We start from the raw sequence: 18,200 nt of genomic DNA, 5'->3' as shown, positions 1-18,200 counted from the left end.
TTATTTGTGCAAGGTCGACTCACTTCATGGATTTTCTGTGGGGTCTCTTCTAATAGTCTTGAGCCACCACAAAAGGGGACCTGTAGTATATGCACGATATTTCTCTCCCTCCCTTTTCCTCACTTCTTCCTTTCCTTCTCTTTCCTCCCATCCTCCCTTCTTCCTTTCTTTCTCTTATGCTATACTCTTTTTTTCTCAAACTGTTAAAATCACAGCATGCATTTTATATGAACTTTCTCCCTAATCTTTCCCTCTGATTACGTTTATTCCCAATTCCCTTAATGACTTTATTCAGGTGTAGTTTTACGTACCATAAAATTAACCTGTTGTAAGTATGCAATTCTATTATTTTTGTATAGAGTTGTAAAACCATCCCCACAAATCCAGTTTTAGAACATTTCCACCATCCCCAAATGTTTCTTGCATCTGTTTACAATGAATCCCTGCTCCAACCCCAGCCCAAGGTAATGACTTATCTGCTTTTTGTCTCCTCAGATGTGCTTTTTCTGGACATTTCATGTAAACAGAAGCATGCAAATGTAGTTGCTTGCATCTGACTTCTTTCACTTAGCACAAGCACATTCTTATGGTAGCATGAATCAATTGTTCTGCCCTTTTTACTGCTGAGTAGTATTCCATGGTATGAAAATGCCTCCTCTTGTTTATCCATTCACCATTGGATAGACAGCTCAGTTACTTCCACTTGGGGACTATGATGAAGAACGCTGCTCTGAACAGTCATATACATGTGTTTGTGTGGATGTGTTTTCATTTCTTGTGGGTAGACTCCTAGAGTGGAATTGCTGGGACACATAATTAAGTTTATAGTCTGCCCCCAACATTGCTTCTCAACAAGCATATATTATACAAAAAACGTGACAGGAAATCAAGTTTGTAATAGGCATCAAAAGTCTTATAAGTATGTAACATCTGATCAAGTGACTCAAATTCTTAGAAATAATCAAAGGTCTATGTGAAGATTTATATAGTAAAATATTATTCTTAACAATATTATAGTGAAAAAGGAAGCACTATAACTGACTAGGGGAAAGACTTAACAAATAGCTACATAACCACAAAATAGACAAAAATATCTGGAGGGGGGCGGTTGGTGCAGGCAGGAGACAGTAAACAATAAACAAGTTAGCAAAGTATCTCGTATGATAGAAGGTGAATGTGAGCATGCTAAGTCGCTTCAGTCGTGTCCGACTCCTTGTGACCCCATGGACTATAGCTCGCCAGGCTCCTGTGTCCATGGGATTCTCCAGGCAAGAATATTGGAGTGGGTTGCCATGCTCTCCTCCAGGAGATCTTCCCAATCCTGGGATCCAACCTCAGTCTCTTACATCTCTTGCGTTGGCAGGCGGACTGTTTATCACTAACGCCACCTGGGAAGCCCAGAAGGTGATGAAAGGTATGGAAAAAAGAGAAAATTAAACAGCAGAGCTTGGTAAGGAGGTGGGGGAGAGGCACATGGTTGAATAGAAAGGTCAAGGTCAGTTTTGAATGTGTTGAGTTGACGCAGTCAAGGTCAATCTCATTGACAAAATGAGCAAAACCAAAGCATCTGGGAAAGAAGAGTCTGCACTGAGGGAAGAGCTGGTGCTGAGAGGCCAGCAGGGTACTAGTGAGAGGGGAGAGATGTGAGAGCCAGAGCAGAGAGGTCACAGGCAGGGGCAGGTCACAGGAGACCTCGAGGGCCGCTGTAAGGACTTTGGTTTTGTTCTGTGTGATTCTTGGGAAGCCATTTCAGGATTTCAAGCTAAGAGGTGACATGGTATGCTCTTATTGTGAAACAACCCCCCTGGTTGCCCAGCGGAAAATGAACTACAGAGAAATGTCCAACTCAGTCGTGTCTGACTCTTTGTGACCCCATGGACTGTATGTAGCCCACCAGGCTCCTCTATCCATAGAATTCTCCAAGAATTCTGGAAGAATTCTCCAAGAATTCCTCTATCCATGGAATTCTCCAAGAATACTGGAGCAGGTTGTCATTTCCTTCTCCAGAGAGAAATGAGAGAGAAATAGAATAGAGTTACAAAGTGAATACTGTCCAGGTTTGAATGATATGAGAGTGGGTAAGTTACAGTACTGTCATTGCCTAGCTTCCCTCTCACATCTGTTTCTTTTCCTTGCCCTTCTGCCAACACACAGATGCACCCCAACATGCACACATTCCAGTAGACACACACCCCAGTAGATAGGGGTGGTAGCGTGGTTGGGATTGTGATCAGGAGCCCACCCTCCTTTTTCCAACTTTCTTATCTTTATGCATGGACATGATGCTCATTCTGAAGACACAGAAATAGCAGCTCACAGTCCCTGAAAGAGAGAAAGACAGACAGAGGGAGGGAAAGAGAGGCAAGTAAGAGCTCAGTGGTGACTTGACCCGACTGCTCACAGGTCTCTGGCAGGAATGGGTGCTTTGTAACGAGAGAGTTAAGTCTCTAACTCTGTGGGGGTAGGGACCGAGGGAGCAGTGGGCCCTCACAAGTGCCTGGGGGCTGAGGTACGCCTTGAGGAGGAGAATATCAGTAAAACCTGGTAGTGGAGAAAGTGGTGATGGGCCAGGCAGAGCGAAGTCCCAGGCACAGGGGAGAGGGAAGTCGTGCTCTTCTGATTCAGAAACTGCAGGCACTTGCGCAGGGGGCTGGCCCAGGGGAGGGCACTGCAGTGGGAACGCCAGGGTTTGGGAGGCCACGCTTAAGACTTTGATTCTGTCTCTAGGCAGAAGGGAGCTGTGCGCTTTAAGCAGAGGAATGAGCCCAGATGGTTTTCCATGGAACCTGTGATCCTCACAGAGGTGGCAGCCCCTCCCCTTTCCCATCAGGGGCGACTTGGAATCAAATTCATTTAATGGGCACTGGCGCCACTGCCCTTTTACTGCGAGCGTTTACAGCTGGGTGGTTTCTCCATTAATGCGAGCCAGGCTCGGCAGGGCGAGAGAGAGGTAAATCTCCTTCATGCGGTAACGGCAGACTCTGTATTGCTGCAAAAGGACAAGGCCAACATTTCTTGCCTTCTGTTTGCTAGACTGTCTGTGACAGAGCAGCAAGTAGAGCCCTGCATTGATGCTGTGTTCCCAACACCAAGGATTATGCCTGGAGCTCAGTAAACAGACAACAAGACGTAAAATCTTTTAAAGGGGTAGAAAGGCCAAAGCCATGTTAATAGAAGAGTCATCCTTGCCTCTGCACAAGGCATGGATGTCGTGTTGACTGCATCGTGGGGAGGTGTACTTACTGCCTTAGGTGCCTGAGGATCATCCATATCTCTCTCTGGTGGGAAGACGATACAGTATTTACAGCTGCGCTCGTTCATGGCCCTGAGACTCCCATCCCACCCCAACTCTAATCTCACCCCAGGGCTGACGCTGAGCATAAGACTCTCCGCATTCTCAGCCTTGAGTCTGCAGTGCATGTGAGCTTAGTTGCTGAGTCAAGTCGTGTCCGACTCTTTGTGAACCCAAGGACTGTAGCCCTCCAGGCTCCTCTGTCCATAGGATTTACCAGGCAAGAATACTGAAGGAGGTTGCCATTTCCTCCTCTGGGGATCTTATGTATACATATATCCTCTCTTTGTTGGATTTCCTTCCCATTTAGGTCACCAGAGAGCATTGAATAGAGCTCCCTGAGCTATATAGTAGGTTCTCATTAGTTACCTATACCCAGAGAAAACCATAATGCCAAAAGACACACACATCCTAATGTTCATTGCAGCGCTATTCACAATAGCCAGGACATGGAAGCAGCCTAAATATCCATCAGTAGAAGAATGGATGTGGTACATACATATGATAGAATATTACTCAGCCATAAAAAGGAACAAAATTGGATCATTTGTAGACACGTAAGTGGACCTATTTCTGCTTTATTGACTATGCCAAGGCCTTTGACTGTGTGGATCACAATAAACTGTGGAAAATTCTGAAAGAGATGGGAATACCAGACCACCTGACCTGCCTCTTGAGAAACCTGTATGCAGGTCAGGAAGCAACAGTTAGAACTGGACATGGAACAACAGATGGTTCCAAATAGTCGAGGCTGTATATTGTCACCCTGCTTATTTAACTTCTATGCAGAGTACATCATGAGAAACGCTGGGCTGGAAGAAGCACAAGCTGGAATCAAGATTGCTGGAAGAAACATCAATAACCTCAGATATGCAGATGACACCACCCTTATGGCAGAAAGTAAAGAGGAACTCAAAAGCCTCTTGATAAAAGTGAAAGAGGAGAGTGAAAAAGTTGGCTTAAAGCTCAACATTCAGAAAACGAAGACCATGGCATCTGGTCCCATCACTTCATGGGAAATAGATGGGGAAACAGTGGAAACAGTGTCAGACTTTATTTTTGGGGCCTCCAAAATCACTGCAGATGGTGATTGCAGCCATGAAATTGAAAGACGCTTACTCCTTGGAAGGAAAGTTATGACCAACCTAGATAGTATATTGAAAAGCAGAGACATTACTTTGCCAACAAAGGTCCGTCTAGTCAAGGCTATGGTTTTTCCAGTAGTCATGTATGGATGTGAGAGTCGGACTGTGAAGAAAGCTGAGTGCTGAAGAATTGATGCTTTTGAACTGTGGTGTTGGAGAAGACTCTTGAGAGTCCCTTGGACTGCAAGGAGATCCAACCAGTCCATCCTAAAGGAGACCAATCCTGGGTGTTCATTGGAAGGACTGATGCTGAAGCTGAAACTCCAATACTTTGGCCACCTGATGTGAAGAGTTGACTCATTGGAAAAGACCCTGATGCTGGGAGGGATTGAGGGCAGGAGGAGAAGGGGATGACAGAGGATGAGGTGGCTGGATGGCATCACTGACTCAATGGATGTGAGTTTGAGTGAACTGGGGAGTTGGTGATTGACAGGGAGGCCTGGCATGCTGTGATTCATGGGGTCGCAAAGAGTCAGACACTGACTGAGCGACTGAACTGAAGTGGACCTATAGATTATCATACAGAGAATGTCAGAAAGAGAAAAAACAAATATCATATATTAACACACATATATATGGAATCTAGAAGACCCTATTTTAGAATGCTCTCTATTTTTATTTGGAATTTACAGTGAAAGACAGTGTAGGTCAGTAAGAACTTTGCATTCAGAAGACTTGGACTTGAATTTTGTTTCTGACATTAAGTATATACATTTCCTTGGTCAAGCAACTTAATGCCTCAGGATCATTATCTAATGGGAGAACACTTAACTAGTGGGTTGTTATGAAGATTAAAGGAGAGAGTGCTGGTAATACACTTAAAAAATAAGAATAAATGTATTTTATTGTTTAAACCTTTTAAATTATAGTATATAACACAGAAAGACCTATAACATAATGGTCCAACTTGATGACAAATATTTGTAAATAATGAGTGGTTTCCTAATCTTTTATTTCTAATAGCAGATCTGCCCTTCTAACGTGTTATTTACCTGGCTCACCACTGGTTCAAGGTAAAACTGAGATGTACCAAGTATTTTGGATGGCTTTTCTTTCCTTTCCCATGGTCCTTCCCTTATTGTTACCTGTGAGTGACATGGTCTGTGATCAAGTTCCATAACTCTCCAGGCATCAGGGGTGGACAGTAAGTTCAGGCATCCTTAGAACATCATACATGTGATTGTTTCCATGCTTCTTCCTAAAGGGCAGCTGTCTAGCTGCTGAACCTGGGGTTGCTTTTTCTCTCTTGACCAGATCAAATATTTTTTAACATCTTCTTGTTTGCACTGAAATGGATATTTTGAGATACCAAATATCAGAGTCCTTGATTTTCTGTTAAATGCAATGCCAGATGATACCCATGTCTTGCACAGCTTTCAGCTCTCCGTCAAAAAGCAGGATCTCTTATTGTCCCAAAGTCCTAAGCCCCTGGAGGTAGAATTGGTCCTTGGGTGATTATTGATGCATTATTATAATGCAAGCACACTTGAAATCGCCACCCAGGTGAAGAAATAGAACTTTGCTAGTCACCCAAAAGTCCTCTGTGCCCCATCTCAGTCGCAGCTTTCTGCCTTCCCCCCCAAAAGTAACTGTTATCCTAACTTTAAAGATAATCACATTCTTGCCTCTTGTCACCAAAGTGTGCATCTCTAGATGCTACCATTTTGTCTTAAAAAATTATGTCTCTTAAATCCCTTTTTACCAACCTGCTTTAAAAAGGACTATATTTTAAAAAGAACAGTTTTAGGTTCACAGCAAAATTGTAAGGAAATAGAGATTCTCATATCCCCCCCTGCCCAACCCCTATGCACAGCCTCCTCCATTATCAACACCCCGGCCACCAGAGTGGTACCTTTGTTATAATTGAGAGATCTACACTGACACATTCATAATCACCCCAAATCCATAGTTTACATTAGAGTTCAGTCAATATCATACATTCTAAGAGTTTGCACAAACATACAATGACATGTATCTACCATCATAGTATCACACAGAGTAGTTTGATTGCTGTAAAAATTCTCTGTGATCCACCAGTACTCCCTCTGCCCCCATGATGCATTTTTTAATAATGTCTCCAGCTGCCTCCCTGACATTCTGAGGATGAATTTGAATAGAGATGGCTAATCAAAATTTTCAAACATAACAAGTCCAAAGACTGCAGCCCCTTTGGCTTTTTTTTGTTTATGTTTTTCCTATTCTTGAAACCAACTGAGATCATCCATGCCTCCAGTTCTTGTGCGTAAAGTTGCCTCCATCTGATATACTCTTCCTCCATATCTTTGAAAAACAGACTTTTCCTCATCATTTAAGACACAACTCAGCTATCACTTTGATGACCGGTATCACCATCATCACCACATTGTCCTCTTTCATTTCTCCCATATCACTCTCACTCTCTACTTTTATCTTGAAAATTATCTATTCTCCCCAATCAAAATCTCCCTGAGGCTTGTGGAGATTGCCTTTTTACTCTGTCTGTTGTGTCCTTTATGAGCAGAATTAAATTTTTTTTGGCTGCAGCATGTAGCATGCAGATCTTAGTTCCCTAACCAGGGATCGAACCCATGCTCCCTGCAATGAAAGCGTGGAGTCCTAACCATTGGACTTCCAGGGAAGTCCCAGAATTTAAAATTGTTGATGTTACCCAATTATCTGCTTTTTATTTCGCCATCTGTGCTTTAGCTGTCACATACAAGAAATCATTACCAAATCCAATTATCATGAGGCTTTCCCCCTATATTTTCTTCTAAGAGTGTGGCTTTACCTCTTACTTTTGAGTTTTTGATCGACTTTTAATTCAGTTTTATGTATGGTTTAGGTAAGGGTCCGGTGTTATCCTTTTCTGTGTGGATATCCAATTTTCCCAGCAACACTACAACCTCTTAAATGATAGACTTGCTTTACCTTGACCCACCTAATCCATTCTCTTCCACTGGTCAGGGTGACCATTCACAAATATTTAAAACTCTCTTTAGTGCTTCCACATACAATCTACACATAGCCCTAATAATCTGGCCCCTGTCTTCTCCAGCCTCATCCACCCCCACTTCTTCACAAGATTCCCAGACTTGGCTACAGTGAACTGAAAATTTGGCAGGACAGTCTCTCTCTGTGTGGAATCTTTCTCCCCCATCTCTGCTAGTAAACTTCAAATAGTACTTCAACTTTTCTGATATTGTTAAGTTAGTTAAATAAGGAGGTCATTAGACTAAGTGTTCTTATGCCTTAGCAGACCACAAGGGCAAACCAACATCTAAGGGCACCCAATCACAAACAGCAAACTTGGCTGTCCCTTAAAAAAGGCAACTGGGTAAGCTATAGCCAATCAAATCATCTCCTTGCTTTTCTTCTGCATCTTCTCTGTAAAGTCTAACCCCATCTCCTGTCTGCAGAGCACTCCTAACCACATCAGGTTTGATGCTGCCCAATTCAAATAGATTTTAACTCAGGTAAATAATTTAAAAATTGAACATGTCTCAATTTATCATTTAACAGTTCTATTTTCCTGAAACACCTTCCCCCCTTTCCAGTATGCATAAGATCAGGAGATGGCAAACGTCAGCCCTGAGGACAGGTCCAGCCCATCACTTGATTAGTAGCATCGCCATGTCCAGTCACGTATGTATCGTCTGTGGCTGCTTTTGTACAAAGTGGTGATGGCAGGACTGAATAGAGGTGACTATTATATATGACCCCAAAAGCAAAGAAACCTATCCTTGGCCCTTGACAGAAAAAGTCTCTGGATCCTGGTTTAGATAGCTCTGTTGATGTATTCCTATTTTCATCTTGCTGTGATGGAATGTCACAGTTTAGGCCATCTTGTCCTATATCTGCCTTTTTTCTCCGTTCTCACCGTAAGAGTAGGGCCTGGGCTAACACAATGCCTGGCACATAATCGGTTCTCCATCTATGTTAACCAAATTAGTTCAAAACAATTCCTTCCTATAAATATCATTATAAGGTTATTCTAAATAAACTCATTCAACTGAATGTGAATCTTTGAAATCATGCCCATGACTAGGCCCCTGGGAGGGGTACAAAAGCAATAGGAAATCTGGTCATCATTTCTGAGAAGGACATAAGAATTTAAGGGTCTGGATGGGGCACAAGAATCAAATGTATTAAAAAGAGAATGTCATAGAGCAAAGCGAGGATGTACTTAGAGAGCAGAGGACCAGGATGAGAGACCCTGGTGGGACTAATTAACACAGGCTTTTGGAATGTAGGAATCCCAAGTGGTGCCAAACTTGACTGCGCATTGTAATCAGCTGGAATGCTTTAAAGAGCACTGAAGCCTGAGTCCCGCCCTGGGGAGTCTGATTCATTTGATTGGGGTACAGACTAGGCATCTGTTTTTTTTAAAAATCCCTAGATGAGTAATGAAAATGTTCTGGAGCTAAGTGTGATGATAGCATGACATTGTGAATGTATTAAATGTCACAAATGTGACTCTTATGTGTAAATTTCATGTTTGTGTATTTTAATACAGACACGTGCAATCACCCACATGCTTGTGTCAAACAGTTCCCAGGTGATTTTAATGACAAGTCAAAGTTGGGCATCAGTGAGCCTTTGTTACAATTTCTGAGATAATAAGAGTCAAGTGGAGGTCTTTATTAAATAATTAGGCTGCCAGAATGCTGAGCCAGAAATTTCCATTCTGTTGATCTTGTTGGGAGCAAAGAAATTTTCTTTCCAACTAGAGCCCCAGGTGATTCTTATTGCAAGAGAAGTTTGGGAAATCCAGTCTAGTTTAGTGCTTCCCAGAGTTGCTCAATCTAAAAAAAACTCTTGGGGCTCTCTTAAGCTCGATTCTGGAACCAACACCAGAGAGTCTCCAGAATAAAGATGGGACTCCGCAGGTTTAAGCTACCCAGCTGATTCTTTGAAGCAGGCAAATTTAAGAAGCGCTCTCTAGTTCAGTCCTTGATATTGGTTGGCTCTTCTACAAAACTTCTGAAGGCTTAAAAGAGAATCAAATTCCCTTCTCCCAAAGATGCCGATTCTGGGGTAGGGTCTAAACATCGACAGCTTTTTGTCCCTTAAGGTACTACCTCTGTGTATGAGGAATAACCAGGGTGAATTATTATTGTGGACATCCTTTCGTCTTTCTACTTCCCTATTTTCTCCCTTCTCCCAGTTTATTGAGGTATAACTGACAAAATTACAAGGTGTTCAGAGTGTACAATGGTGATTTGGTATATATATGCATTGTAAAAGGACCCCTGCCCTCTAGTTAATTAGCATATTATTCTCCATTATCTCACCTATTTACCTTTTTTTTGGAGAGAACATTTAAGTTTTACTCTTTTAGTAAATTTCAATTACACATACAGTGTTAAAAACATAATTACTATGTTATACATTAGATCCTCAGACCTTATTTTTCTCATAACTAAAAATTTGTACTTTTTTTTTTTAACCAGTCTCCCTGTTTTCCCCACCTCAGAGCCTCTGACAACCACTTGTCTACTGTTTCTAGGAGTTTGACATTTTCCCCCTCATGTAAGTGATATCATGCTATATTTGTCTTTGGTTTACTTCACATGGCATATGTCTTCCAGATTGTGTCATGTTATCACAAATGAGAGGATTTCCTTATTTTTTAAGGCTGAATAATATTCCGTTGTTTCCTGACCAGTGATCGAACCCAGGCCATGGCAGTGAAAGTGCCAAATCCTACCCACCTGACAGCCAGGGAATTCCCCGGATACTCTTATGTTGGATGTGTAGAAGGGAAGAGACACAGGCATGGCCTGTTGTCCCACAGCGCCTTGAGCAGTCCTCAGATCAAATACATTCCAGATCCAGACAAAGAGAAGTCTGGCCAAAGCAGTAACCCACATCAGTGCCACCTACGGATTAATGGCTTGCCTGTTCTGGTCCCTAGAATCTTGGTGCCGTGGTCAGGTAGGGTTCACAGTTCAGTGGTTATTGAATGTGCTTAGCTGTGAAGGAGACAATTACATTGTAAGGATTAGTAATCTCCCTTCAAATTCCTTATTTATGTGTCTGTCTCCTGGCTAGATGGAGAACTTCTGGAGACAGGAGCTTTATTTATTGTTTTATCTCCAGCAGTTACCTCAAGGGCTTGGCATAGAATGGAGATTTATAATTGTTGATATAATTAATGATTGGAATAGACCATGTCTCTTTGGAAATACCAAAATGATGGTAAGTCTAAATTTATAAGAGGACTATAAACAGCTGTATAGATAATAATCAAGGCATTTTGATGTGTATATATCTGCATCCTGCAAATTATGTTCCAGTGGTCTTGCCATCATCAAATAAACACTTTCTACTTCTACGCCTGTTGTTAATTATTAAGATCTGCTTCACATGACTTAATTAATCTTTTATTATTTTTGGTTCTACTCTCCATTTTGCTATTAGAAAAAAATTCACGGTTTCATAATGTACTTTATTTTGGTGATTGTCAAGTTTTCCCCCGTATTTTTCTTTTGTTGAATATTATTTATTCATAGTCTGATTTCTCTTCAGATCAACTCATTTTGATCTACCTGCGGGATTTCTGTCTTCAACAATAATAGAGTATGAAGGTGGAGCACAGAGAAAAGTAAACATTAAATTTCAGCCTAAAAACACGATAGGAAACCTCCGAGGTTTTTGAGTGACTGATTGCCACGTGCAACAGGAGGCTACCACAGCAGTGCCCGGCTGAAAATGTTGGTGTCCCCTGGAATCGGCACTGGTGACCTGTTTCGGCAGAGACAGCCATTGTGCTGTTGCATCCTTCCAACCTAGCACCTGAGTCAGCGCTTTGGGGAAAAAAACTTACTCATTTTCAAAGTAAGCTTGAACTTGTGTTTTATGCCTTAATAGCGGCATCCTAGTGTTTGCTACAGTTCAGTCTTTCTTCCTAAAGAATCTCTGTCCCTGGGCCTTCATCTAAACTAAAAGACATTATTGTACTTAAAATAGGAAGCATTCACAACTAACAGAGAGTAGAAAGAATGACCTGATTTTCATGTATGTCTAAAGGACAATGGGTCGTATTGACTGCCATTTTATTTGGGAATCTGCCTCATGTGCTAGGATTTTTCAAAATGGAAAATTCAGGCAGGTTCAGGTTAGCCAAAGATAGAGGAAATATTTTGTCTTGTCTTCAGGTCTATGTGGAGATGGAAGAGAAGAACCTTCTCTTGCAAAGAGCTAGGAAAGCCGTGCTGACATCCTTTAAAACATGGTTTGCTAGTGAGTAGGATCTGGTATATATTAGAGAACTTCTGCCTTGCATTTCATAATCCCCTCATTTGAGAGTATGATTTAAAGAAGCACTAAGATGCAATATCCCATTGGTAGTTTGGAGTATGTCTCAAGTACATCTCAGTTCCAGGGTGGTCTTCTCTCTTGGCTGCAGGCTTCAGCTGCTCTCCAGTGATCTGTTAGTATTTGTGTTTGACTGTTATTACATCTGGTTGGTACTGAAGGTTTAGAAGACTATTTACTAAAAGACCTTTCAACACTTACATAGGTTTTCACTGGCCAAAACGTCAGTGACTGACAGCTCCAGCACCCACTCCTGTGAGAGCCGCTGCCCTTCCTCACCCACGTGGCCCCTGTGGGCAGCACCCACTCCTGTGAGCGCCGGTGCCCTTCCTCACCCACGTGGCCCCTGTGGAAGGCATCATTTTCTTCTGTGAACCCACACCCCAATCTCAGCTGAGCTGGGTGTCTTCCTGCAATTTATTGTCATATGAAGAAAACCAGTCTACAGTGACAACCCACAGAGCCAAAATGGGGAGACAAAGAAGAGCGACCAAGAGAGAGAAAGGACCACTGGCTGGTTTTAGGGCCCTGGTTCCAGTCTTGAGCTCAGCCACATGTCTGCTGGGTTTGGTTGTTTTAACTCTTCTTGAGTTCTGCAAACCAGTAAGTTCTTCTTTCTCTCTCTGTTGCTTAGAGAAGTGTTTCTATCACTTGGAACCAAGCAAATACAACATCAAGAGCAGTTTATGGTTGCCACCAGGCAAAGTTCTTTTTCCTGCACTTACTTGAATGATCTGTATCTCTAGACTGTGGTTGCTAGAAACTATTATCTGAGTTACTCTTCTCATTAGAAACTGCTGGTGAAGATGGGAGAACTAAGCTCTATGAAGATTTGTTTTACTTAATCCAGAGATACAAAAAATGCCCTTACACCCACATGATAGAATGACTTTTTATTTTATTTTTAAACTACAATATTGTATTGGTTTTGCCAAATATTGAAATGAATCTGCCACAGGTATACATGTGTTCCCCATCCTGAACCCTCCTCCCTCCTCCCTCCCCATACCATCCCTCTGGGTCGTCCCAGTGTACCAGCCCCAAGCATCCAGTATCGTGCATCGAACCTGGACTGGCGACTCGTTTCATACACGATAGTATACATGTTTCAATGCCATTCTCCCAAATCTTCCCACCCTCTCCCTCTCCCACAGAGTCCATAAGACTGTTCTATACATCAGTGTCTCGAATGGGAGAAAATAATAGCAAATGAAGCAACTGACAAACAACTAATCTCAAAAATATACAAGCAACTCCTACACCTCAATTCTAGAATGACTTTTTGAATAACTTGTCTAACAATTGTAATGAACTTTTATGTAATTCCAATAAAAAGGCATACATGAGCACCTCCTACATGCTAGGCATTGCACATCCAGAAATAAAAGGTCAGTTCCTTCTGTACAAGAAGTTTATGGTCCAGGGCAACAGTGCTCAAAGTGCAGTGTTTGAGCTGGCAGGCTCAGCATCACCTGGGAACCTGTTAGAAAGGTAAATGATCACACTCTGGAGGCGAGCCCAGTGATCTGTTTTAACAAGCCTTCCAGGTGATTCTAACATTTGAGAACAACTGGTCCAGGGACTTATTTATATATATCCAAGTGTTCAATTTTCCTCCTCACTAATGACACAATTTTGGACTCTTCTGATCTATAATTAGTGCAGACCCATGCCTCACCCCTGATTTAAATGATAGAAAATGGAAATCACTTTGAGCTTTCTGAACAATAAAGCCCAGTGCAAAACTCCTGGGAAAATCTCTCATCTCCTTGCCCCTGGGCCAACAGGAAAGGAAGGTGCGTGCTCTAGACCTGTCTGAAGTGCCTCCAGTTTATAGTGGCAGATTAGACAACATATGGAAATAAGTGTGAATGGTGGGTTCCTGCCGTCCTGGACTCTATCTTGGCACCGCCTCACTCAAACCAATCTCTGAGCAGGGTCTGTGCCAGAGCCTCTGTGGGGAAGTGTCTGAGAAAAGTCAGTGATACTGGCCCTCAGACCACATCACAGGGCTCTTCACCCTCTATTAAAACTTACTACTTGGTTCAAAAAGAAATAGAGGGATAAACTGAGAACCAACTAGAATCAAAGTGCTTAGGGAATGTAAGAGCTCTTCCCCACCTAAGAGCTTCTATTGACTTTGTCTTTCTGAAGACTCTGTCGCCTGGCTGCCTTCTAATTTGTTGTTTTCTATCCATTGGCCTTCTCAGTTCTTCACTTTTCTATTTCCCATCAGTCAATTCAATTAAATCCTCAGTGAATACCTATCATGTTCCTGGCTCTGAACCAAGCACGATAAGATGAATAAGACTTAGTGCCTGTGAAATCGTGGGTAATCATTAGTCAGGTTCATTTCACTTACGTTCACTAATTAGGGTCGTTTTAATTGTTGCTGTAACCGACTGGCATGTCCTCCAAGCAGCATATAACCTAAACAATAAGTCTGCCCAACTTGTATTCCGGGAACTTGGAGTCAGCTGAGTCTAGTTCAAGCTGACCTGGTTAAGACTGGCTAGGACCACTGGCCCTCCAACCAGGCATGTGTAAGTGTCTGCTCAATGACCTTTTGGTGCCAGAGGACAGGAAAATCCATCCTCAGATCATGCTAAGTGCCTTCATTTTTTCACATGCAGCGGCTTGTAGCCTAGTTACACCTGTTCAGAAAGGCAATTACTACACCTTTTCCAATCACTTTCCCCATGCTCCCCACACCTCCAGACCACCCTGCTTCTTGGTTCTTTATGCCATAAATACCCCAAGCCCCTCGCCTGGGGAGGCAGATCTGAGACTTGTTCTCCCTGCTCCTTACTTGGTTGCCTTGTAAGCAAACCCTTTCTTTGCTGCAAGCCTTTCCTCTCAGCATTTTGGCTTGTTGGGCAGTGGGCAAAACGAACCTATTTCAGTAACACCTGCTCTCAAGAAGCACGTAGCTGGCAATGCTCCACAGTCAGTCAGCCGCCACTGATGGCTGAACTACATGGCAGGCATTGAATTAGGTTTTGGGGGTTTGTAAATTAACACAACAACGAACGGTTTGTCAGTAGCAGGAGGTGGGCTCAAGCCAAATGTGATAAGAACTGTAAAGGAAATAAGAAGGCACAGAGAGACCAGAGTGCTGGACTCTATCTGAAGGAGCTAAGGGGGGCTGAAGGAGAATTAACCCTTGGAACTGGGTTGAGGGGTGAAGGAGGGTGGAAAGGATGGCATGTGACAGCATGATGTGACCAGAGTAAGGGGAGAAGCCCATGGTGGCCGGAGGGCAGGTTCCGTGTTTGAAGACTAGGCTGGAACAGGAAGCGAGGCTAAACTGTGAAGGGCTGCCTAGGCCACACAGCAGGCTAAGGAGTTGAGACCTGATTCTATGAGGTTCATCAGGGTTTTCTCAAATAGGGAAGATACATGGTTACAGGCTCTATAACCATGGGATTCATCTCTGTGGAATACAGATTTGAGGGGATGAAAGCAAGAAGTGAGTGTTCCAGCTATCAATCACTTTATCATGAATGGCCCCAAACTTGGTAAATAGAACAGTGATGATCTGTTTCTCATAATTTCGTGATTCAGTTGGGTAGCTTTTCCGCTAGTCTCACCTGGGCTCACTCACGTGGCAGCATCAGCGGGTAGGTCAGCAGAGGTCTGGACAGACCTCTTTATCCACGTGGTCTCAATGCTGTTGTCCTGAATCACGAGTGGTTGGTTATCATTTAACGTCTAGGCCATGTTTTCTTACACAGAAGTGCGAACATTCCAAGAAGGCAAACCGGAAGCTTCAAGTCTCCTCAAGGCCTTCCTTGGAGGTTGCATAATGTCATTTCTACCGCAATTGACTGGTTGAAGCCATGCAGGAAGAGACAACACAAAGATGTGACTATGGGGGAGCATGCTTTCTTGGGGGGCCACAAAACCAGGAGCTTATTTTTAGAGATTAGGGAAGAGACAATGAGAAGCCGAACTCAGTTAGAAGTTGTGTGAGTGAAGAGAAGCAGATATTTAGCCAACATAAGAATTAGTCATATAATGGGATGTTGTATTAAAGCTCAGGTGAGAGTTGCAGGCAAAGTGTAGTGAAAATCAGATTGTAGGTGTAGTGGATGCCGTTGGTGCTTCCTCCCCCATTCTTTTCATCTGCCAATCCTCCATCCCCTAGCTGCTGTGAGTGCCAGCTGATAACAAGTCACGGCTGGCTGTCCCTGGAAAATTGCTCTTGGCTCAATAGCAGCGTCTTCTATCCCACCGCACGAGTGAATGGCACACGTGCGAGAGGCTGCTCCTGACCTCCGGGTGTAAAATGGTACAGTTCGTGCTCTAGAGTTTGCCTGTGGGATCAGACTCAGGCTAGTCTCAAGAGAGTTGGCATCTTTGCTTAGCTGTCCCCTCTGCCCTGCTGCTTCCCTTGCTCCTCTTCCCTTGAGAGCAGTCCCTGGGTTGGTTACTAGGAAACCCAACAGAAGCAGCAGGGAGAAAAGATTCAAATGGACTTTGGAGTTTCTGATGGGCTTTGTTCCCTGTGCCATTTTCTCCATCTATTTTCAATTTATGTTTCTCTTTCTGCTTTCTGTCTTCTCCTGTATAGTTTCCCTTCTTCTCAGTTAGAGATTTTTTTTTTTGCACAACTGGACAGATATATGCTTAAATGATTCTGTGAACCTGAATAGATCTATCTGCGAAAGACTTGAGCTTTACAGAAGTAAAGCCAACAAGGTAGGCTTAACATAAAAAAAAAAATGGCTTCAGTCTTATAAAGTAATGCCTGTCCTGTGGAAAAAGGACAAAAACTGTGGATCTGAAGACATGGCACAGTCTTAAAGTCGCTCAGTCGTGTCTGACTCTTTGCGACCCTGTGGTGTTTACAGTCCATAGAATTCTCCAGGCCAGAATCCTGGAGTGGGTAGTCTTTCCCTTCTCCAGGGGATCCTCCTAACCTAGGGATTGAACCCAGGTCTCCCGAGTTGCAGGCAGATTCTTTACGAGCTGAGCCACAAGGGAATTTGTTATTCTGTCGTTCTTCAGCATCTGATCACCATCTGGCAAATAGCCTGATTCCTCCCAAGGGGCCAGCCCTCTCTTCCCACCTTTAGGCCCTGTTCTTCAGGTGGGGCTGCATTTCTGATTCAGTGGAGGGCTTGCAGCCTGGATATGAACTAATCAGAACCTGGCGTCAGAGACTGACTCACAGATAAACAGCTCAAGTCAGGCCAATCAGAGACAATCAGACTCAATTCATGGCTTTTACTTGAGTTCTCAGAGAAGGAGTTTCCTGCTTTTTTCCTGTGGTTGTGAATCGGAAGTATGCAACTCCAGGAGCTACTGGCAGCCATTGTTTGATGGTGGGGGTGTGGGGTGGGGTGGGGTGTGAACTCAAAATCAAAGGGGATCAACACAGAGGAAACAAAGCTAAGAAACAGACAAACTTGTCCTGACTTAATCGCGGGAGCTCCTAACTGTGCCTGGACTCTGCAGCTACAGGAACTAGTACTTTTTTTTTTTTAAAGCTGGTTTGAATCCTGCCATTTTTGACCAGAAGAGGTTAAAGCTCCAAGTAAAACACGTGGAATTTTTTTTCCTCAATGAGCCACTTGGTTTATCATACTCAGATATCTACTTTCTGTTTGTCAAACGTGCAGTGGATCTGAGGAGTTTATATGGACATTTCAGCAGGGTTGCAGCTTCTTAACCACACTATGAATGAAGAGAAGACAGTGTCCGCTGAAATGAAGAAAGAGTGGCTGGTAGGAGAGAATAACACGTGGATTCTTACCCTGATCTTGCTGCAGAATCACATTGAGACAGCTGGTACAGTGTCCAGCTTGTCACGCAGCCACTCAATTCTCAAGCGCTTCTGTTCTACTTGCTCCCTTGTTTCTATTGAGTTTTTGATGATTCCCCCCCCTTTTTTTTTAATCTCTATTCAGAGGATGGAGCTACACATTTGAGACGTTCATGCAAACAATTAAAGCCCTTTGCAAATGTGAACCCCCTGGTTTTCATGTTACTGGCCTTGTTTCAGTTATTTAACCTCAAAGTGCTCCCCAAACCTTACCATGATACAGCCATGCACACAGACTGCTTCACCAGTAATTTTTTAAGGCTTGCAGAAGTGACCATCAGTTCATGTATATTAATGCCTTCAATTCTCAGAGCAACCTTGCAGGGTAGGTATTCCTGGATCCATCTTCTAGGTGAGAATATTTGAGTTCAGAGTAATTTACCCAGAAAAAAAGCTAAAAGCTGGTGAGAGGATATAAAGTGAGTTTGGACTCCATATACTTTGTCCTTTCCTCTGCAGGAGAATACAAGGCTATCTACAACAGGTACTTTTGCAAACACTTTTTCCAACCCTGAAGCCTCTTTGAAGGTTCTCCATGGAAATAAAGCTGCACATTTATTCATTCATCCTGTGACTTAAGAAAAAATTATTGAGTGCCTACCAGATGCCAAGAATAGTTTTAAATGCTGAGAATACAAAA

At 43.0% G+C, this 18,200-nt stretch overlaps 1 long non-coding RNA gene across 3 annotated transcripts; it reads left to right on the top strand.

Annotated features, from left to right (window-relative positions):
- The first annotated feature begins 4,865 nt into the window (after positions 1-4,865).
- Positions 4,866-12,727, top strand: LOC123334432. Of its 3 annotated transcripts, XR_006641277.1 has the most exons (5): positions 4,866-9,487; positions 9,867-9,945; positions 10,082-10,614; positions 10,945-11,253; positions 11,939-12,727. It is a non-coding gene; the product is annotated as an uncharacterized LOC123334432 (long non-coding RNA). The 3 variants fall into 3 exon arrangements; XR_006552271.2 differs by lacking the exon at positions 10,082-10,614 and having other exon boundaries at positions 4,868-9,487; XR_006641278.1 differs by lacking the exon at positions 10,082-10,614 and having other exon boundaries at positions 4,869-9,487; positions 9,890-9,945.
- The last annotated feature ends 5,473 nt before the right edge of the window (positions 12,728-18,200 follow it).

The sequence above is a fragment of the Bubalus bubalis genome, chromosome 7 (assembly GCF_019923935.1).
Source record: "Bubalus bubalis isolate 160015118507 breed Murrah chromosome 7, NDDB_SH_1, whole genome shotgun sequence".
NCBI classification, from domain to species: domain Eukaryota; kingdom Metazoa; phylum Chordata; class Mammalia; order Artiodactyla; family Bovidae; genus Bubalus; species Bubalus bubalis.
Note: the sequence above shows the minus strand (reverse complement) of the source record. Positions and strands in the feature narration are given on the sequence as shown.